The sequence below is a fragment of the Lissotriton vulgaris genome, chromosome 8 (genome assembly GCF_964263255.1).
Source record: "Lissotriton vulgaris chromosome 8, aLisVul1.2, whole genome shotgun sequence".
Taxonomy (NCBI): Eukaryota; Metazoa; Chordata; class Amphibia; order Caudata; family Salamandridae; genus Lissotriton; species Lissotriton vulgaris.
The window spans coordinates 230,181,384-230,205,499 of NC_141696.1; positions in this window are offsets into that span (position 1 = coordinate 230,181,384).

A 24,116-nucleotide genomic window follows, 5' to 3' on the forward strand; every position below is an offset into this window, starting at 1 on the left:
TTAAGTTACTAAATGGCACAGGAGCATAGCCATATTGTTTCTCATCGCCATATTTCCTCTGGGTAAATAGTCACTCTAATGGAGCATCGTTCTGAATGGGCTTCATGATCATGGTTTTCAAGAACCTTTTCCAATTTTTAACAAAATATGTGTCCATTGCACCGATGAAGATGTGAGTAGTTTCACCAAGTTTCCCACTCACAGACTGCAGACAAATTCCACTCCCAGTCTATAAGTGAATTATTGTGTCCATTTCAGAAAACCGGTCTTACACCAATGAACCTTAACCTTTTTACTCCTGAGGACCCCTATTTAATCATTATTTGAATTGGGGGAAACCCAGTGAATCATTACTAGAAGTTGGGGACCCGGCCTAAGCATTTTTGACGATTTGAACCACAAATCAATACACAAAAGATCCAGTAACAAGCATTCGCCCAAAAAATGTACAAATGATAAAATACTTTATTTCACAAGAAAATATAAAAAAAATTCAACTTTTAATAGGACTGTTGGAGCATTTCTAAATTCAATTGAGGCCACACATCACCCCAGGGGTTCTCGTGCCACAGTTTAAGAATCACTGGTCTGCATTGTAGCTACCAATTCCTAGCTAAAATGGAGTTCAATTTGATTTCTGCTTAAGAGTATACAGCCTGATTCATGAAAACCAAATTCTGCAAATTTTAAATTGCGATTGACAGCGAATCGCAATTTGGAATTCGCAGACCGGCATTCCTCAAAATCTGCGAGAAAATAAAGCGATTTGCACGCAGCCGCAAAAAGCGTTAGCGTTTTTTAAAAATCGCAGAAAAATCGCTATTTCCGTCATAATCCGTGTAGGAAATGCGATATCCCAAATTGCAAGATCGCTAAATGCGATCTCGCAATTAGCGAGATCGCAAAAACGGGAAGTCGCATTTCGAGCACAGTGATGACATCACAACCAGGATGCAGGCAGTTCCCACCCCCATTCAGAACAGTGAGGCTGATCTCGAGGCTGCATCTCACAGAGCTCCTTCCAGGACACCTCCAAACTTCCTAATCCTTCACTTTTGTGACTGCAGCAATGGCAGAGGATGCAGCACCAGGGCCCAGTGACACCGGGCGAAAGCGGAAGCTCAAATTTTCTGAGCAGGAGTTGGAGCACCTGATAGACGGAGTGGTTGAAAACCACCCAAAACTATTTGGAAAGGACTCCAGGAGGGTGCCTCAGGCGGAGAAACGCCGACTCTGGCTGGGGATTGCTGCAAAAGTCAACGCTGTGGGCATGACACACAGGTCGCTCGAGGAGCTGAAAAAGAGTTGGTACGACCTCCGAGGTCGTGCCAAGGAGAGGGTGGCAGAGAGGCTGGGCGAGACCCTGGTTACTGGAGGTGGAGATCCTACAGTCCCTCCCAACACCCCCTTGGAGGACCGCGTGGAGGACACACTTGAGCGAGAGGCGTGCATAGGGGTCATCAATCTGGACTCATCCCGACCCACCCAAGACAGCCAAGGTAAGTGGCATGCGACTGCGACCCTGTCCCCTAACAATGGCCATGACCCTATAGCCTCCCATAATCATCCCAAGACATTCAATCCATGCACATTAGGTCATGCCCAAAAGCATTGTGGGACATGTAGTCTGCCCACAATGTACAAAAACCCCAATGCAGCCAGACATGTCCCAAAGTACGTAATGCCACAGCCAGTCAGGGAATGTCAGCCAGCATGCATGTAGCAACTGCACGTGTGACAGATACATGCAATTAATCTATGCCCACTTCCCCCCACAAGTGGCGCTGACAACAACAGCAGTGACAGCGACAGGCTGCTCATAGACGAGACACCAGAGGATGCAGAGGAGGTGCCAACAGCCACACATCCTGCACCATCAGGCGCTGCACCTATCCCCACAGCCAGGGCACCACCATCTGCGCCAGCACCATCAGGCGCTGCACCTATCCCTGCTGCCAGGGCACCACCATCTGCGCCAGCACCATCAGGCGCTGCACCAATCCCTGCTGCCAGGGCACCACCATCTGCACTAGCACCATTAGGCGCTGCACCATTGACAACCGCAACACCACCACCAGCGGGACCCTCTACATCTGGTGCTGCTAGTGCGGTGACAGTGCGCACACCCACTGTGGCCAGCCAGCACAGCAGGCATGGCAGGGATCACCAGCAGAGCACAGCACACAGCGGCAGGAGGGGGATGGCTGTGCGCGTGCCAGGGCTCAGCATAGAGCGCCGGATGCTGCGCATCCATCAATTGCAGGCACGACGGCAAAGGGCAATCCAACTCCAGATCTACAACATTGGCCGCAATGTCGCAAATGTGTCCGACAGGATAGAGCGCATGACAACTGCCATGGAGGCTAACACTGCGGCCCTCATCTCACAGCGCAACACCGCCGCCACTGCCAGCTACTTACGTGGCTATCAGCCTACACGCGCTCAAACTATGTCATTGAGAATGCCACCTCCCAGCTCTCACGTCGGTCCCTGGCTATGCAGCAGCAGATGGTGCAATGCTGCGAGGATGTGGCACGAGTCTTGGAGCAGGTCACCAGTGCCGTACTGGCACTACATCCTACTGGGCCAGCCAATGTTGGTGGGGACGACACCAGTGAGGGCACCTCCAGTGTCAGCAGCCTGTCTGCCTCACAGGTTGGTGTGCTACGCCGCAGCACCAGGCCCACTGCAGGCCCCTTTGGCCTTCACACTGGGGGCCCACAGGGGGCCCCCAGAGTGAACACTGCATGCCTTCAATGCCGCCACGGAAAGGCATTGAAAAAAGCCCATTGTAATGTTGCGGGCGGTGTCTGACAGACACTCCCTGCATGTTACTCATTTTCCGCCCCGGCCGCAAGGCGACCGGGGCAGAAAACAGGCGGGCGATATTTTGCACCGTCACCTTCCCCTCCGCCATCCTAATATGGCGGGGGAAATTGGGCTAGCGATGTCGGGCGGTTTGCCTCCGCCAGGCCGGCGGTGGCCACCGCTAGCCTGGCGGAGGCAAACCGCCCGACATCGTAATGGACCCCTATGAGTGGAAGGTACCTCAAATTAGTATAATTTTAAAATCTTATTTTGAGGCACTGCATTTGTGAGTAGTGGGGATGGCATACAGAATAATATCAGAGCAATGCTTCAGCTCACAGAGTGCCTCCTCTTTTCTCTAATTCCTTGTTTTTTAGGTCTGTCTTGGCAGTGCAGCTGGTTGACAAGATATTGTTAGGAATGCTTCAAAATATACAGTGGCTTCGCGCACTGGAGCATTTACTCTGACCTCATCTATATTGGTGTTTTTTTGTGTCCTTCCCAGTCCTATACAACACTTGCATTACAATGTACAAGGGACTAGCTTACATGCCAAAAGTGCACACTCAGGATTCAAAAAAGGCCCTCCCAAACACTGGTAGACAACAAAGCTACATTCTAAACCTCATATATGGCAAGGCCTTGGTGTCCCACATCCAATGCTCTTCAATGCATACCCTCAGAGGGACAAAAACTGCACTTTCACACCTCTCCTTTTTTAAAACATACACATGCAGCTTACTAGGACAAAATAGTAGCAATTTATAGGTATATGATAAGTACATAATACAGTTTAATACAAAAAACCTTGGATAAAGGCTTTTTATTTCAGGGAGGGGCTACTGTGAATGGGGTCTTGCACACTCTAAAGGGAAGTAATGCTCAGGTCACAAAGCTTACAATCTTTAGGTGAGATCCTCATGTACAGTTTTAAGATGCAGAGAATGATAAACAATATTTATTAAAAAAAAGTCAAAACTCTGATTTAATCAAATGTAAATGAAAAAGATGATGCACAATTTGGGGAATAAAGGAAAGAAGGTAACAACATGTGCCTAATCCTCACCGAAGCCCTCTTCACCAGCTAGCTGGACTATGACAATGGACTCTATGTCAGAAACAACGCACAACTGACCAGAAAAATCCAGACCATACAAAACTCGGCAGCTAAGCTCACCCTCAAACTAAGAACCAGCACTCACATCACCCCACACCTCTATGAGCTCCACTGGCTTCCATTCCACAAGTGAGCACTCTTGAAACTCTTCATGCACACATACAAATCCTTACATAACGTTGGCCCCACTTACCTCAACCGCAGAAACTTCTACACAACTACCAGATACCTTCGCTCAGCCTCACTCCTAATGCCCCCCTCGTACCCCACATACGCAGAACCAGATCCGGCAGTCGTGCCTTCTCCTACCTCATTCCTAAACCCTGGAACGACCTGCCCCAGCCCATCTGTACCGCATGCCGCCTCGGTTCTTGAATTCCACATGGAATTGAAGACCTGGCTCTTCACCTAGCCCCTGACCCACGTTCAGCCCGTACAACTCCTGCTTTAGTGTCAGGATGCCCTCTCGTATGACTTGTTTGGTATACAAATACATGTAACATACCAATCCATATACATTCAAATGTGCTTTCGACTCAAATATGAACCCTATACACAGAAGGCAAACAACAACTTTGCTGCTTCTGTCGGCCAACGGCCGTCGCGAGCCCTACCTCTGTAGTGCTGTGCACGTCCGTTGGCCGACGCGCCCCCGCCCACCTAATTAAACTGCCACACTGCGGTGGAATTCACGCCGCGATTAAGCGGTTAATGGGTTGCCAAGAGATCACAAATCCCTTCCAGAGCACTTCAAATAATAACGTTAATATTTTAAATCTGATTCACTCCCTTGATAATACCAAAGCTTATTCTCTATATGAACGTACCAAAACATGGTTAGGGCATCCAAAACTAGTGAGAAGAGGCAGGAATTAATAAAAAAAACAGTTTCTGGATCTTCCCAAACAAACATGCAGGCTACAACATCAAAGTTCACAACTGTAATGCTTGTGAGTCGGCAGCCAAAACAATTATGGTGAGCAAAGACCACACATCCATCACTTTGGTTTAGGATTCAAATATGTTTTTGTTTTTTCAGATCTTTTTGGAAACCTTGGATCATCCCGGCTGCTTTATGCCTGTACTCGTTGATTTTTCCTGTACCAATTTTTTGTCACCTTTTTTGTTTTTTTATCTATAGTGATTTGTGTTGTATCCATCTCCAAGACAAACACAGACTTCATTGAAACATATTTTAATGCAGATCTTTCTCCAACCCAATGTGGGTAAAGCCCTTCAGCAATGAATCAAATGGAAGCACTTAGAGCGCCGGTGGCAATGCCTAGGAGTTAGTTCACATCACTCTCTGATAATTTGCCTGGGGATACCAAAGCCATGGCCTGCACCTCACGAACATTCACAACACACCATATAATTTCCGTGGCATCAGCAAGTGTGAATACATGCAGCACCTGTGTAAGAGAGAAAGAGCCTGGTGGCAGTGAGCTAATATAACCCAGCTTTAAGGCCAAAGGCAGCTTGCTCTTCTTCCATACAATGGCAGAGATCACCGTGCCTGAATCTGCTGAACTTCTCAGTGTATCACAAACAATGGCTCCATAAAATGCACTAATATTGTGCTTTAAAGTTCTTTAAATTCAGTGAGCACTCCAAGTGCAAGGACAAATGTACAATTTTGAATCTTAAAAGGTGTCTTTATCTGTTCCACAGATATGTGTATAAAAATCGAGCCACTTAATATCCCTAAGAAATGGCTTTGTACATGCTTATGGGAAACAGAAAGACCAATTCATTTAGTTAATTAGATTCAACATTGCAGACAGCTGCTGTAATTATCCGTTCTCAAACTATACTAAGAGACCATACAAGTAATATTTTGACAATGGCAAAGAGCTAAAATACATTATTACTGAATGATAGGAAACTACTGCCATAAATTGAAATGACCACAGTTTCATACAAGGAATACATGGTCCCCCCTATTCTTCACAACGGTGTATTCTGATCTTGCACATGTGTGGGCCTTGGTTTCTGTTTCTTTCCCATTTTAAAACACTATTTGACTGTGCACATGTAAAATGAATTAGGCGATGAGATTGTTTTTTTTAGAAACATCCTCCTGAGGTCAGGGAAGGCAAACAAGGGGATTCCTGCAATGGCCCCAATCCAAGTTACTAACCACTATTCCTCTAGCGAACATAGGTCTGCGCAGCTGCAAGGTGTTCTGAAATCTTGTCCTCCAAACAATAGGACTGCCCTAGTGAACTTCAACTAAATACGACCTTCGACTCCCTAAATCACCAATTTACTCTGCAGGTTCCAGAGGCTAGTCAGAGTGCACAGATCTTAATATACACTTAGAGCTATGAAAGCTCTTCGTGTTGAGAAAAGCAAAACAAAGCCCTGGGACAAGACACCTACAATGGAAAATAACATATGTATAATGCCAAGAAATAACACTGTCATTATGCAGCAGGCTGATGTAACACGTAAATTCAAATTCACTCCTAACATTTTTTACACATACAAATCTCTGCCTATTCATTGAAACGCTTCTAAGGGGACATTGGAGTATAAACAGGATTTCCCTGACCAGAAGCTATGTCGAATGGTACATAGTGGTTACTTAATTGACAAATCAATGTCAGCCGTTTTGCTCTAAATAACTCAATGGGAATAGATCAAAAACTGAAAAGCAAACAACTAAATTGGAGGAAAATTACATTTTCCTATTGGTCGAATTTTCTGGGCAGAACAATAACATGTTTCCATTCCTTGATGCCCATTAGGTGTTTGAATACGAAAATAAAGCCAGTCCATGCCTTAATGATGTAAGAACAGCCGATAATTGCTTGAGTGTTCCTAATCCGACCACTTAATGTAAGGGCCCATCCCTACACCACCCCTTGGCCAGAAAACAGGTTTGTTCTCAACTACGAGTCCACATTAGGCAGCAAATTTCAGCTATGAGAGCAACAGCAGGGGGCAGGGGAGGATGCTGAACGGTTGGTTACACGGCTGCCTTGGTGGATGCTTGGGAGGCTACATCTCAAAGGGCCAATTTTGGTACCCACAAGGGTCCTGTGCCTCATGGCCGTGTGAAGATGAAGCACTGCCTCCCATTTAACAATGTCTGCCTGCGGCTTTCAGGAGGGCACACTTGGCGGCTAACAACAAAAAGCCAAATCTGGCAAGGTCACCCAACTTGTGAGAAAGTTCACAACAAAACAAACAATAGCTGTTTGAACTGAGGTTCCGTGACAATTGTAAGTGGTGTTTTCGACTCGCATGAATATGGTCGAGTCTGGTATCTATGAACCGCAAATGACGAGTTTAGTAAGTGTGCGCAGTTTCGCTGTGCTAACTTAAACCGTTCGTTTGTTATGTGGGTTTTTCATCTGTACCCACGGGTTCCATCTTAGATACGGCATCCATTTTGTCTCTTGCCCTCAAGTAGCCAGCGAACGGACGCTGTCCGCTTCGCGACCCTGGGACTCCCAAGATATTTGCGGAAGACACATGTTCTTTGTAAGTGTCTTTATGACGAGGGGGTTGCTGCTGTAAGGCAGGTGGCGCCGCTCGAGGCTCATCTTGCCGCACAGACTTATTGTCTCAGCCGTGCATCTCATTAGGCACGTCCCTTTGATGCCTGTATCTCGTGCTTTCCGATACCTCCCCTTTTACACCCTTTCCGATCTCCCCACTGTCTCCGTCTTCCTCTGCACCTGTCTTTGTTCCTATTTCGATCTACTTTACTGCTGATTGGAATTCGTTAATGGTGGGAAGATGGGTTTTTACAGTTGGGAACCGCCAAATGTTTCCGCACTTATGTTCCGGACCTTATGTGTTTCTAAGTGACCAAAGCGACCCCACCGGGAGTTAAATGTGGGAACCGGGTTGTAAACTTTTGTGTTCAATGTTATCCTATGGGTAAAAACTGTATAAAAGGAGCGATCCACAGAACCAATTTGAAGCAGTCTCCCCGAACTACACTCGATGTACTTCCTGTGACTTCTGTGTTCCCTGCAGCTAATAAACCTTGAATCTTTGACGTCGAAGGAAGTGTCCCGTGTCTCTGTGACTTGTACGCCGGAGCAGGTTACCCACGAAGGTTTCAGGTGTTGTGCCCTGGCACCGCTGGGTCCAAAGGAACCCAGTCCTTCAGTTGGCGCCCAACGTGGGGCTGCATCAGTGGTACCGGTCCAAGCCCGACGATCGTGAGGAACTTCGTGTGAAATCTCCGAGGGAAGGTGCACTCCGCTTCATCGATCCTGTTGTCGAAATAAGTGGCCCGAAGACTTTTCCCGCGAAGATTCCCGCCTCCTGACGGCTGCGACGGACTGCTGCCCTGACTGTAGACCTGTTTTGGCGCCTGGCGTAGACCTTGGTATAGCGAGACGATAGACGGGCCTTCCTGGTGACGCCATCGATCTTTGAGTTAAGTATTTGTGGGTCGCTCCCAGAGTTCTTGGTTGTTGACACTTTAGCGAGTGTCCTTGTTGTGCACGCTGTGTGAGTGTTTTTGTCGGTGACACTTTGCTAGCGTACTTTGTTGTTGTATTATTTGACGACTGCAGCCGCCAAAAACCGAGGGTTTTGTTCTTTGCTGGGACTTGGTAAATCCCGTAACCCTTGAAGTTTGTGAAACTCGGCTAGTGTGCAAGATGCCTGGTCGCAGTACTTTGTTTAGCTGTTTCAGACCTTGTGGTGCGGATTCCCTGCTGGAGGACTCGTGTCCGATACCTCCAGTTGGAACTCCTACTTATGACCTATATAGCAAACATGGGCTAGGCCCGATTGCTTTTAACGATTATTGGATTAAATATACAAAGAAAGACGGCGACCTTCGTTGGCCACCTCACGGTAGCTTCGAGGCGTCGATCTTAGATAATCTAGAAATGAAGTTGTTCGAACGTAAATCAAGGCCGGCCATGTTTGATGCCTTTCGGTTGTGGCGTAAAGAAGCCCGACAGAAAGAAATCAGACAAAATAAACGTAGTCAGCGAGATAATGTTGCTACCATCGTAAAGAAAGCTGAGCAGTTTCAGCGTGATAAGGAGGATAAGGATAAGGAAGTGTTTGAGAGACTACAGCGTATGACCATAGATAAATGTTATCCTGCTTTACCTACGGAGTCGGATAAGAAGGAAGAGGCAGTTGAGGATCCTTTACTGTCCTACCTAATGAAGTCGCCACCTCCGTACGTTCAGGGTACCGCAGCTCCTGTGGTCCCTGCCGTACCTGTTCTTCCACCTATTGTTCCTCCCCCAGTTCCTCAACCTGCACCCGTTCCTCCGACTGTTCCTACTCTTTTGTCTGTTTCTATTCCTACTGCTCCTCCGCTTCCACATACTCCTGCTCCCGCTACTGCTCCTGTTTTGTTAACCCCTGTTGTTGCTACTGTTTCTACTCCTTCTCTTGTTAGTCCTGTGTCTTATCTCTCTCCCTCTACTCGTAGTCGTAATTCTCCTATTGCAACCAACTTCTTTCAGTCGCTCGGACCTGTTTTTGGGTCTGCTGGTTCTGATGGTCCTCAGAGACGTAGCCAGCTTCCTGGTAACAGGGAACGCGCTGCGCTATATAATATGGCGATGGGTTGGATGGACAATCCGCAGAGAAATCCACCCCGAGTTGTCCTTGAAACGTTTAGTCAATTCAACATACCAACTCAGAGATATGTGTTTGACGAAATGTGCAAGTTACTACATGATCAGATAGCGGCCAATGCGCCTGACGAGGTGCTGACCGCCCTGTCTAACCTCCGGCTTCAGTTCGCAACCGGACTAATAGTAGATACTAATGTCCGACGTGCTATTGAGCAGTTGTTATCCCTTCGTCCCGCTCCCATTCCTTATGCACTGTTTGTTGAAGATATTGAAAAACAAGACGAGTCTGGCCAATATCCTATGCGCGAAGTTCCGCCGGTTTGGATACCAGCTAATCCTAATGCTCAACCTCCGGTATTGGCGCATTTTGAGAGAGTGTGGATACACCTCCCATGGAAAAGATCGGAAGTGCTTCAGGTGAAACAATCTTTGCCCGATCCTCGTAAAAATCCTACAGGGTATTATAAAGAATTATCGCAGCTCGTAGATGCTACGGTAATGAATCTTGCCGATATCGATATGTTGTTTGGCAACGTCGTACCGCAACCGGTATGGGCTAAGATTCGTCACCAAGATCACACAAATGAATTAGGTGGTGATTGGGCTGCCATTACAGCGGCAGATGCTGGACAAGTAGCTGCTACTAAACCCGATCAATTGATTACTGCTCTCCCTCAAAGAATTATTACGTTAATGAAAACGCTTATGCCAGCTATGAGGGTAAATTGGGACAAGTTGTCAGCTTGTAAACAAAAGAAAGATGAGAGTGTTTCCGACTTCTTCACGAGGTTCGAGGAAGCATTCATTGATCATAGTGGACAGGATATGGGTACTGAGGGTGGACAGAGGTTGTTTGTGGACAAATTTGTGTCGAACTTGTTGCCCGATTTGAGCTATAAATTAAAGAATTCGGAGAGTGCATGGGCCGTTTCTACCTCAGCTCAGATATTGGCTACGGCACAATATTACGAAAATAGGGAGAAAGAAGAGAATGACCGTGCTGACAAAAAGACGAAAGAGTTAAAAACTAAAGTGTTGTTACAGCAAGCGTATCCGCCGCGTTCTAATCAGAATGCGTCTCAGCAGAATAGATCGCAGTCGCAATCGAATCGATCGCAGTCGCGTAATGATTCCTCTTTCCAAAGATCCTCGTTAGGGTATAATCAATGTGCTTATTGTAAACAGGAGGGACACATTAAATTCAATTGTCCTGCTTTAAACGAACGTAATAGTGGTAACTCATCCAAAGGAGGCCGTGGTGGTTCACAGCACGCATCACGTGGTAGAGGTCGTGGTGCTCAGAATGATCGCTCTGACAATTCATCAAATTCTAATAATTGTTTCGATCAACGTGGATCGTCGCAAGGACGATCTGCGCAGTACAATGTAGACGATTATTACGTCGATCAGGGAACTGACGACAGTAATTACTAGGACAGCCAAAGACGAGGAGAGGGAGTGGTATCAGTTCCGGTTGATCAGAGAGGGCCTTACGTCGCAGTTGCTACATCGGGCGTCGTTGAGCCTTTTCTGTTGGACACTGGTGCAGCGAAAAGTTCTATCATGCATTCGAAACTCCCTGGCGCACCTTTGTCTGGCTTAACAAATGTTTCCGTTGGATTCTCTGGCGCCCCCGTTAGCAATCCAGTTTCTCGCCCTTTGCCCCTTCAAATTGGGCCACGTGAGCTCGAAGCTCCGTTGATTTTGACCACTGGTTGTGGTGAAAATCTTTTGGGTCTGGATTTGCTTAAACGTCTGTATGCAACATTGTATTGTTCTCCTGCGGGTGTAAAGCTTACGTTAGGAGAAAGGGTCGTCTCTCCTATGTATTTGTCTCTCGATAGGCTTCCACCGGAATTGAGTTCTCTTCCTGCGTCTTTGTGGGCGACGGGTCCAAATGATGTGGGCCTACTTGATATCTCCCCTTATGTTGTTCAGTTGAAATCGAATGTGCGATTGCCACGTATTCCCCAATACCGTATCTCCCTTGATGGTGAGCGAGCTTTGTTGGCGATCATTTATGATTTGATCGAGAAAGATGTTATTGAGGAGACTCGGGGAAACGTGTGCAACAGCCCTGTACTGCCCATTCTTAAACGTACTGATCCTACAAAACCGCCTGTTTATCGTTTTGTTATCGATTTACGGGAGGTAAATAAAATTGTGGTTCCTCAATTTCCTGTTGTGCCTGACATCACGGCGCTACTGACTCTGATTCCAGCTACTGCATCATGGTTTTCGGTGATTGATTTGAAGAATGCGTTTTTCAGCATCCCGATTGCCGAAGAGAGTAGGGACCTTTTCGGTTTCTCTCTCGGTGGGCGTAGCTTCCGGTTCAAACGCGCTCCTCAGGGCTACTGTGAAAGTCCATCGATTTACAGTCAAGCCTTGAAGGGTCAACTGGATGCGTTTAGGTTGCCGGTTGGTGCGGCCTTAATCCAATACGTCGACGACTTATTGGTGGCTGCTGATACTCAGGACATTTGCAAAATTGCTACGGTGTCGTTGCTGCAACATCTCTGTGAGTTAAATCACAAGGTGTCACCTTCTAAACTCCAATATTGTTGTCAAGAAGTAACCTATCTAGGTCACTTATTGTCAAAGGAGGGAAGGAGATTGACCCCAGAGAGAATTGCAGCAATTGCGCGAATGGCTGTGCCACAAACCCAAAGAGATGTGCGTGCCTTTCTAGGTATCACGTCGTACTGCAGGCAGTGGATTCCTAATTTTTCATTGCTAGCGAAACCATTGGTGGCTCTTACGTGCAAGGATGTTTCAACTCCTTTACCATGGACGGATGAATGTCAGAAAAGTTTTTCTGAATTACGTGATTCGTTGTGTTCGGCCCCTGTCTTAGGTACCCCTGATTACAGCAAGCCGTTCACGTTATATGTTCACGAGAGGGAAGGTTGTGCTTTGAGTGTCTTAACGCAACCTTTTGGTGGTAAGCAACGTCCATGTGCATATTTTTCCTCGACCTTAGACCCAGTAGCTAGAGCATTGCCGAGTTGTTTGAGAGCAACTGCGGCAGCTGCGGTCTCCATCCGACAATCAGCAGGATTGGTCATGGATAATATGCTTACGGTGATGGTTCCGCATGCAGTCGATACTCTGTTGAATCGAACGAAAACTCAGCACTTGACGAGTGCGAGGTTATCTGGGTACGAATTGACGCTTTTGGCAAGCCACATTCAGATAAAACGTTGTAATGTCCTAAATCCGGCAACTTTGTTACCGATTAGCTCAGAGTCAGATGAAGTAGCAGAACATGACTGTTACTTGCGGACAGAAGAGGAAACAAAAGGTCGAGTGGACCTTAAAAACACCCCATTGGAAGATCCGGACGGCACTTTGTATGTGGATGGGTCATGTTTTAAGTTGCCGAATGGCGATGTGACTACTGCTTATGCTGTTGTAACATTGAATACTGTTGTTGAGACTGCGAGATTGAATCAGAATTCTGCCCAAGCTGCAGAACTGATTGCTCTCACTAGAGCATGTGTGTTAGCAAAAGGGAAACGTGTGAATGTGTACACCGATAGCCAGTACGCTTTCGGTGTAGCGCATAGTTTTGGACGATTGTGGCGAGAGCGTGGTTTCTTGACGTCGCATGGCACGAAAATCCAGCATGGCCAGCTTGTGAACGATCTTTTGGATGCATTGACTTTGCCTAAACAAGTTGCGATTGTTAAGTGTAGTGCGCATCGTAAAGTGACGGATGATGTTGGTCGTGGTAATGCGTTTGCAGATGAGATTGCTAAGGAGACTGCCCGGAACCTTAGCACTCGAATGTATGTGACGAGTTCGGTTAGGTGGCCTACAGAATCAAGTACGTGTGAAGATACTGTTGAGAGTGTGAAAGCAATTCAGAACGAGGCCACTGAGACTGAAAAGACGAAGTGGAAAGAAAGTACGGGAAAGTTGGATGTGAATGGTTGCTGGATTGATTTGTCGGATCAGAAAAGATGGATGTTGCCTGATGCGTATGTACTGGCCGTTGTGACAATGGCACATGGGTTGGCACATATTAGCGCGAAAGGTATTTGTAAGTTGTTGTCGCCTGTGTGGAAGAATGATGGAATTACAAAATGTGCTGAACGTCTGGTGAAGAATTGTATGGTGTGTATAATGTACAATCCTGGCAAAGGAACCCCAACTCCCCCTGGCAGTTTTGCTCCTCCTTCGTATCCCTTTGAGGTGATCCAATTGGACTTCATCCATATGGAGCGATGCAATAACCTAAAATACGTTTTGGTTGTGGTTTGCGCATTCTCCCGATGGATCGAGGCCTATCCCCTCAAAGATAATACTGCTTTGTCTACTGCGAAAATCCTACTGAAGGAATACTTTCCTCGGTATGGAATGCCTAGAGTCGTGTGGTCAGATAACGGAAGTGAGTTTGTCGGAAGTGTGATGAAGAGCGTGTGTAAGGGCCTTGGAATTAATCAGAAATTCCATAGCGCCAATCATCCCCAGTCAGCTGGATTGGTTGAGGGTTACAATGGTACCCTTAAACTAAAGCTAGCGAAGGTTCAGGCTACGACTGGACTTTCGTGGCCTGATGCTTTGCCTATAGCATTACTGTCTACTAGGGCGACTGTACACTCCCGAATAGGGCTCAGTCCCTATGAGATAGTGTTCGGCCGTCCTGCGAATGTGTGGGGGGTTCCTAGGCCAGGAATATTCTCTGATCTTGAGTATCCGATGTTGATTGACTACTTACATGACTTGACTGCTAAACTGAGGTTAATTCACCAACAGGTTTACGACGCCTTGCCAACGCAGACGGAGGGTCCAGGCCACCAGCTCCAGCCCGGGGATTGGGTGGTTACCCGTAACTTTTCACGCAAGAATAATCTGGACCCCCGATTCACCGGACCTTACCAGATACTACTGGCCACGAGGACTGCCGTTCGTCTCGAGGGGCGGAAAAATTGGGTACATGCTACCCATTGTAAGCGAGTCCCTATTCCTCTGCCGGCAGACCCGTGGGTAAGGAAAGGCATTGCGTCAACAGAAACGGAAACATTGCCGGCGTTTGTACCTTTTAGCGACGCACAGCTTGTTGGAGAACCCTCAGCGCAGCAGAAAGCCACTGTTGAACATTTGTCAGCAAAAGACTCAAGACCAGATCAACGAACTGATCAGCAGGACGCTGTCTCTTCAACGGATCCTTTGTTCGACGAGCAGACACGTCCCGGGAAACATCGATATTCTTTGCGATCTCACACTAAGGACAAATAAAATTTCCTTGTTTTGTTGAAATTGATAACTGCAATATTATCGTTTCCCATGATCAACTCTGAACATTCGTATCATTGAAAATTTTCTGTACATATAGCAAGCTTCTTCCTTGTATCTTTTTCCTTCCACAGCTGAGAAATATTGTGCTAATATATATACATATTGTGTATTGAAGGCCGTAGGGCCGCGCGCGTACTTCTTTCTGGACAGTGGGTCTTGACGCTAGGTTAAAGGCCGTCGGTTCCTAGGAACTCCTGGGGATTGACTATTGCTGCACAGAACGAAGTGCGTCAAGAAACGTTGCGGACGGTCGTAGGGAATGGCATTCTCGAAGCTAAATGATTTGGAAGGAGCTCAAGTCTATAGATTCAAGCTGCAGCAACTCAGTCGTACCAAATGTTTTATATTTCAATTGTTTATGTTATTTCTGACTGCTTCTGCATTTTTGACAGGTGGGGTGTATTACACTATGTCTTACTTCTTACCTGCTACCCCTACTCCTACTCCTCACCCTAATCTTACCACTACTGCTTCTCCCCATTCCTTTCACATTTTACCGGAACACGAGCAGGCTAGACGTGTAGAATTCCGCAACAATTCCTTTATTCAGCTCCTCCATCAGCATCAGTTAGTGGTTAACACTACTAATTGTTGGGTGTGTGGGTTGATGCCACATACTACGGGTAAGGGAATTCCGTATCTGGTGTTACCGTATAGTTCCCAAGGGTCAGCTCGAGCATTCCAAACAATGTTTCGAAGCGCACTGGGTTTCCACCCCAATCGAGAACCACGTTCCCCCAACTCTGGTCCTACCTCGTATCAGAAGCTGTTGTCAATGGCAATAGAGGATATGGAGGATGAGATCCATGATCCTTTTCTTATCCCTGAAGAAGAGGTACGAGCTTATAAGGTCCTAAGTAGAGGGGAATACAGTTTGTTCACTAGTGAAAAGCAGCTTAAAAGCTCGCCTCCAATATGGGTCGTACCCCACACTGGTAATTTGTGTCTCATGGGTCGTGGCCAAGGTCCGCAAGCCCGATTTGGAGACAGTGCTTGCACTGAAACCTACGTTGTGCCAATGACCCCGTCCCCTGTGTTTCTGGCTGCCAAGGGTACTTACTTTATCTGTAATGATCGTGCATACACATGGTTGCCCGCAGACTTTATGGGCACATGTTTCATTGCAAATCTGTTGCCTCCGACGTTCACTGTAGATGCCGATTATCATAAGACTAGAGTTGTACGAGGCATAATTAGCGAAGAAGATACTGCCGGTCAAGAGGCAGGAGACTTTTTCAAGGGTTTCCTCCCGTTTTGGGGACCTATGGTTAATAGTAGGAACCTGAGACAGTTGACTCGAGTGGTAGAATCGACAGCTAATGTTACTGCCAGTGCCCTTGGTAATATCACCACAGAACTTCAGGCGGAGAGGCTTATGACGTTACAAAACCGTATGGTTTTAGATGTCGTCTTAGCAGATCGCGGTGGGGTATGTAAGGTGATCCATTCGAGCTGCTGCATTTTCATCCCAGATAATGCTCCTACTGTCTATCAAGCCATCTCGAAGTTGCATAAGATCTCTGAATCCATACACGTGGATGTAGGGGATTGGACGCTGCTTGGATGGTTTTGGGGCCTGATGTCGACTTGGGGTTGGAAGATTCTGATGATCATCGGAGTTGTGGTAGTGTTCCTGTTCACGTGTTGCCTTTGTGTGCAGTGTGGTCCTGCCTTATGTGGCCTCTATGCTACAACGTGTATGAGACAACCATCTGTTACCAAGGGGACTCGGTTGGACAGAGCTATGCTACAACAACATCTCGATGGTCTGATGAATATCGAATATGATTCCGACTAGTGCTTGCCTACATGAGGGCAAAAGGAGCGTCTGAGGTTCCGTGACAATTGTAAGTGGTGTTTTCGACTCGCATGAATATGGTCGAGTCTGGTATCTATGAACCGCAAATGACGAGTTTAGTAAGTGTGCGCAGTTTCGCTGTGCTAACTTAAACCGTTCGTTTGTTATGTGGGTTTTTCATCTGTACCCACGGGTTCCATCTTAGATACGGCATCCATTTTGTCTCTTGCCCTCAAGTAGCCAGCGAACGGACGCTGTCCGCTTCGCGACCCTGGGACTCCCAAGATATTTGCGGAAGACACATGTTCTTTGTAAGTGTCTTTATGACGAGGGGGTTGCTGCTGTAAGGCAGGTGGCGCCGCTCGAGGCTCATCTTGCCGCACAGACTTATTGTCTCAGCCGTGCATCTCATTAGGCACGTCCCTTTGATGCCTGTATCTCGTGCTTTCCGATACCTCCCCTTTTACACCCTTTCCGATCTCCCCACTGTCTCCGTCTTCCTCTGCACCTGTCTTTGTTCCTATTTCGATCTACTTTACTGCTGATTGGAATTCGTTAATGGTGGGAAGATGGGTTTTTACAGTTGGGAACCGCCAAATGTTTCCGCACTTATGTTCCGGACCTTATGTGTTTCTAAGTGACCAAAGCGACCCCACCGGGAGTTAAATGTGGGAACCGGGTTGTAAACTTTTGTGTTCAATGTTATCCTATGGGTAAAAACTGTATAAAAGGAGCGATCCACAGAACCAATTTGAAGCAGTCTCCCCGAACTACACTCGATGTACTTCCTGTGACTTCTGTGTTCCCTGCAGCTAATAAACCTTGAATCTTTGACGTCGAAGGAAGTGTCCCGTGTCTCTGTGACTTGTACGCCGGAGCAGGTTACCCACGAAGGTTTCAGGTGTTGTGCCCTGGCACCGCTGGGTCCAAAGGAACCCAGTCCTTCAGAACCTGTGATGGGAAGGGGGATATGGGCGATTTTGGGGTCCTTTATAGTATCAAGAATGTGTTGTCAGTTCAGTCCCACCAAAACACACTTTATTATTTTATTTTATAGGGGTATATCTAAAGCACGAAGCGGCATGGGGGGCAGTCGAGCCTCTCACATAGAACAGGAAGTTCTACCTAGGCAACCTTCAAAGACAGCATGCCAAGGCGTTTATAATTATGGCCCTCCTTTCCCCTTGCTGTGCACAGGACATTACAAAAATATTTAACTGCTCAATTCAATCGAGTAGTATCCCCACTATCTGGAAAGAAGCCTTGTTTGCCCGATCCTAAAGAAAGCAACCGAAGACCTCCAGGTGCTCACTAACTACAGACCTATATCACTGCTTACCCTTCACGGTAAGCTCCTAGAAACCACAGTAAATAGACAACTCAGTTTTTATCTGGAAACAAATGGGATTCTTCATCCATCTCAATCTGGGTTTCGCCCGGGGTTTAGCACAGAGACAGCAATCCTTGCTGTAACAGATTCTCTAAGACAGTCTATTGATGCAGGTGATTCTGTGGTTCTGATCCTCCTCGATCTCTCCGCAGCATTTGATACTGTCTCCCACAATATGCTTGCAGAGAGATTACATGCCTGCGGGATACGAGGAAAGGCCTTAAAATGGCTCAACGACTTTCTGACTGACCGCTGGCAAACCATCATGTTAGGGCTCTATCGGTCAAAAATAAATCGGTTGAACAAGGGGGTACCCCAGGGGTCTTTCTTAAGCCCCACGCTGTTCAAAATTTATATGGCCCCACTGGCTTCTATCATCGAACCTTTAGGGTTCAAAATTATTTAATACGCTGACGACATGCAGCTACTGTTCCCTATCGGTCCAAACCAGAAGAGGAGAAAGTGCGTTTCTCAGAGGGTATACTTGCCATCTCCCAATGGATGACCGAAACACGCTTACAGCTGAACCCTGAGAAAACAGAACTAATGCTAATGGGCAAAGCAGCGTCCTTCTGGAATGAGAAATGGTGGCCAGACCTTTTAGGAAAGTCCCCTGTTCCGTCATCTTCAGTAAAAAATCTGGGCCTAAAATTAGACCAAGCCCTCACCATGAAGGACCACATCTCAGCCACAGTTAGCTCCTGTTACTACAGCTTACGTCTTCTGCGTAGAATTATACCTTTTCTACCAGATTGCCATCGTAGAACCGTGGTACAGGCACTAGTTATCAGCCGCCTCGATAACGCTAACGCCTTATTGGCGGAAGTGGGTGTAACCTCACTGGCTAGACTTCAAGTCATTCAGAACAGGGCCAACAGGATGACTTTAAACTGCCCCCCTGGCTCTCCATCACTCCCCCTACTGAAGAAACTCCATTGGCTGCCAATAAAGAAACGCTCGTTCTTTAAAATCTGCTGTCTGATGTTCAAAGCCTTGGAACGCAGGGGTCCTAAATACCTTCAAAAGCTGCTTGTCCATCAGACCTTGGATCGAAATCTGAGATCTAATTCCCTAGCACTACTGAAAACCCCCCGTATTCGTCTGGCCCGCACTGGTGGCAGAGCTTTTTCTTATTTTGCTCCTAAATATTGGAATCAGCTCCCCTTAACCCTACGAAAATGTACCTCCTATCTGATTTTCAGAAAACTCCTGAAAACGTTCCTGTTTTAACTGCTCCCGACTCCATGACTTCATAATCACTTTCCTGCCTCACTATACCTGTTAGGTTGAAGCGCCGAGATGCCCCCTTGTGATTCATGCGCTATATAAGAACTCTTAACAATAACAATAACAATAACATTCCATTCTACCTCAACCAGAAGTAACTCTGTATAAAAACGTCGAAAGCCGAGACACGTTACAAAACCTATGTACATGAAGTACAAGGCCTTGTTTAGCACACTGCCCGCAACGGAGGCCCTGTCGATCTATCTTCATGAGCCAACAGCAATGGAGCAGAAAGGCCCTTTGGCCCCACAGCCTCAAGATCAGCCAAGGGGCCGATTCCCCAAATCATTTATGAGTACAGGGGGCCACAGTACTACAGACAGGAGGGCTCTTACGTTCTCATACATGCCTTTGTGAATAGGCGAATGCCCTATTAGTAAAAGCGAAAAGAGGGCCTAATCCTTTCAAATTGTACAAACAGCATATAAATATCTCATTTTTATTCTCATTTTAGACGTTTAAGGGGCAAATCTAAATGGCTGAGCGTCAGGAGCACTCGTACCTACTCTTACACACATGTGACTCGCCCTCCTACATGCAAGCCTACTGCATCGGCAGGAGGACATATTGACAGTGGTAAGATTGTAGACTTAGGAGCCATTTTTCAAATTGTGTGACCTTTGTAATTTCATTAGATCATCTCTTCTTGTTCCTGGAGTGGACAAAATCGGGAGCGCCAAGAGGCAATTCTCTGTGTGTTCAGTGGTCGAGATTGTCCCGGCAGCTTCGAAATTGAAAGTGCACACATCGCGCTGAATGTAAACAAAGCACGTCGTCCTGCCAGAAGTAGGACAAACTCAATAAAGAAAATAGTGTTTACAACACAAAAAATAACATGTACCATGTAAGAACTGAAGTAAAGGGGCAAGTAACTATGGGAGGTTACAAATGACCACACAGTGGTAATAAGGAGGGACTAACAAGCCTCTTTACAAATTAGAAGCCTGCATTCATGAAGGACAAACACCCCAGCCAATAAAAAATATGGGCGGGGGTGTGGGCTGGGCTTCTTGCAGTCCTGTACCAAAACAGATCATCGCCAGAGCATTGCTTGCTGGCTCAGGCGCGACCTAAAAATGCAGGTCAATGGTTAATGGATGGCATGCCACAATAAACAACCGCAGTTTCTGTTCCTTGCAATTGTTCCAGAAAATAAAATCCAGTATTTCTGACAAGCCCTTGTATTATGAGGGCTGTAAATATGTCGACACTTCTGCCTTCTCTCAAAATGAAGAGCTGATATTCAAGTAAAGGATTGTGCCGCGAACAGATCATGAAGACGCAAGATGCTATCCTGCTCTCCAGGTCTTGTGCACTGATACCGGACAATGAGGATGAGATTGACCAGTTGATGGAGGAGGTTGACCCTGGCACCTCTAATAAAATAAAAAGCGGAGATATTACAGGAAATTAGTGTGAGGCTGATACAGCTCTATTAAGATAGCTCTTCCCAGCTGTCTTAATTTCCTTAGGGCATATGTAAGGTGTACTTTTGCATGGTTTATATGTGTTAGTAGGCTATTTGCATTTGGAAAACAATTGAATACCGCTAGGCTCAATAATTTTAATTGTTGCTAAGACTTCTGGAAAAAATATAGAAATTGTATCAAAGCTGCTTTTCCGATGTTGTGGTGTTTTGATTGTCTGATATTAACGTATACAAATGGATCAAATGGATGTGATGTATGGAAATGTAACTTGCAATGATTAAGTGCCAGAATGTCTAAATCGACTGTTGCAGATGACCAAGAAGAGAAGTTAAAGGATGGCAGGAGCGGTTAACTGTAGCACGTGCAACCAGGCCCTAGGACGAGTTTCATGCACTGCAGCCCAAGGTATGTAAGGCCACTGTGGTGGTAGATGAATTAGGGCCCTGGGGACCCACTTAGTGAACCAACAAATAAGGGCTTGAATTGTAACAAGCCAGGGAATTGGCTCAATGATTGCACAGGATTACAAACTGGGCTTAGATGGAGCCCAGTACGAATGGGTGAGGTAGCCGCTCCCTATGCTGCTAATGTATTTGACGCTTTTCGCTGGCAATACTTCATCCCCAGATCTCAGCTGTCCTTACACCACTGAATCATGTGCACATTGAATATATCATTGAAAATTGAATTATTAGGCTTTTTTCATCTTTTACTTATTTCTTTGGTTGTATTATTTATGTTTTTTTAATCCATTCTCTGCGGGGTGTTTTCCCCCGCTGTGCGGGGCGGAGGAGGGCCGTGTGCGGCGCCGCTGTGCTTGTGACGAGCTCAGCTCGTCATGAGACACAGTGGAGCTGCACTCATGACGAGCAGAGCTCGTCACAGCCACACCCGTTTTCGAACGTTCAGCACAGCAGGGTAATTATCCCCGCGTGCGAACGTTCCAACGGACGTGACGAGCTCAGCTCGTCATGAGTGCAGCTCAACCTTGCCTCATGACGAGCTCAGCTCGTCATTAGCACTCAATGGGTTAAGAAGGTGTGTGGTACCTTAGAGAGTGATAAATCACCCATATGTGTGCAAAACCCCAGATAGTGATGCAATGTCCTCCTAATAGGCATGATTACGAAAAGGCACAGTTAGAAATGTGACAAGCATGATCTTCCCTCCTGCCCTCTGCCTCTCACAGTACACAAGAGAATAACCACACAAGACCATGAGATTACAGCCAAGACTGGTAGCCCAAGCCACTGCCCTGCCAATTCCTATAATAGGGGATGTCCGAGTTTCACAACACCATGATCGGTCAATGGGTGACTGTGCACTGTTACATCTCACACTAGTAATGCTTCTCGCAACCCAAGCCCGCTAAAACTGTGGAGTCCTTGGGTGCAGTTGGCAACATTAGGCAGGAAGTAAGTGAGAGAAAAGGGGAACTGTTGGAAGAAGTTAGGTGGGTGATGGAGCAACGAGAAGATCTTACCGCAAATAAATACAGTTGCACTTTAATTTGTGGCAGCACATATTGTACTAAAAAAATGTGTTTGTGCATGACAAACACTGAATAATGAGAACTATAATATTGACTAACTTCATTGCTTTCTTTACATAAGGCTTCTCCAATGCGTAGCTCGTGATCTTCTCCTGGGTCTACACAGCTACCTGTAAGTAGGTCTCATTTGTGCTACCCAGTTCACTGAATTAGCCTAATAGCCTTCTTCATAACATTAATATATGTATCTATAAGTGAAACTGTTTATTTGACATGAAAATGAGTGAATTTTCAGGTCTTATAATTTTGAAAACATATTTGAAGACGCAATTTGAGTGATAAATCGTGCAGTGTTGAGGAGACATATTACTGATATTATAACCTAGGTGCCAAAACTGTGGCTATTATGTGTTACCCATGAGGAGGCATTGTGTTAGATCTGACAGCCTTTGGTGTGCCTTCTCCCCTTCTCTTTGCTAAAATGTGTTGGCCTTAGGACTCTGTGCACTTTGCCCCTTCTAATCAGTGCTAAAGTGCTTGTGCTCACTCCTTAAAACATGATCCCTCCCAATTGGCACATTTAATATACATGTACATCCCTAATAACGTGGTACTACATGTACCCAGGGACTGATAATTAAATGCTATTAGTGGGCCTGCAGCATTCATTGCACCACCACTTAAAGAGCCCTTAAACAAACCTTCTTGCCATTCTTAAACCTCCCTTTTTAATATATACAAAAGTTACCCCTAAAGTAGGCCCTAAATGCACAGTGTGAATTGTATTTAAAAATGTGGACATTAACATTTACGTTTTACATGTCCTGGTAAAGAAAATCCCCTAAATTTGTTGTTCACTACTGTGCAATGTACCTCTCCCAATGGATAACATTGGGTTACCTTATACATTTAATAAGTGTTAACGTTTTATTGTGAGCAGGTCGGAATGTATTGTTTTTTCTCAAATGAGTTGTTATTTGAAATCCTCCTTAATAGTAAAGTAGGATTTCAAGTCACAATTCTGAAAATGCCACTTTTAGAAAGTTAGTACACAACAGGGGTCCACTGTGGACTCATTTCTAAAGAATAACACTCATACAGAACTGTGGTTTCATACAAGCTCCACAATAGTGCGTTATTCACAGAGATATATCAAAGATATATCATTTTGTTCTCTGACCTTCACGATTCATTAATTATTTTCAAAAACCAGCCATAAGCTATTTATATTTAATTCAGGTTATTTGCAAAATCAGTAATAACCAAAAATAGTCATGTGAAATAATGAGCTTAAAATTGTGTACAAGTGGGCATGTGAATAAGACGGGATGAGGTGCATCAAAACAATGACAATTGACTCCCTAATTGATTTGTATAAATGGGTCAAAGTAGAAGTGACCCTTTATGATGGTCAATAACAAACCATATCACAAAACATCCAAGAGGCAATTCTTTTTGTGGCATATGGCACATAAATGATCATATTTTCTCATTTCATTATTACAGCCTATTCTTCATGCACTAAACAATGGCACCATCTCGGAATTGCTTCTATAATGAAAAACTTCTTTGACGCTCAAATTGAAAAAGCTAATTATATTGATGCAGATGTGAATGAACCATGCACCAACTATCAGTTACAGTATAAATAATACACATATTTATTTCTTTGCTGGTGAAATATTTTTCTTCGTTGAAAAACGATTACATTACAAAATGTGGATGCTAATGTTTTGAAATGTTTAGGTCGTATATCCCAAATGAGAGATGTAGACAGTCTCCCTGGGCCAGTGAAAACACATCTCTGTATTGTAAGTAAAGCAGAAAGTGAATAGCCCTTTCATACCATTACATTTTCTTCCTTTGCTATGCACCATTGCTTACATATGAAGTCCAGGTCAATTGATCACTTAGCAGAAGAAT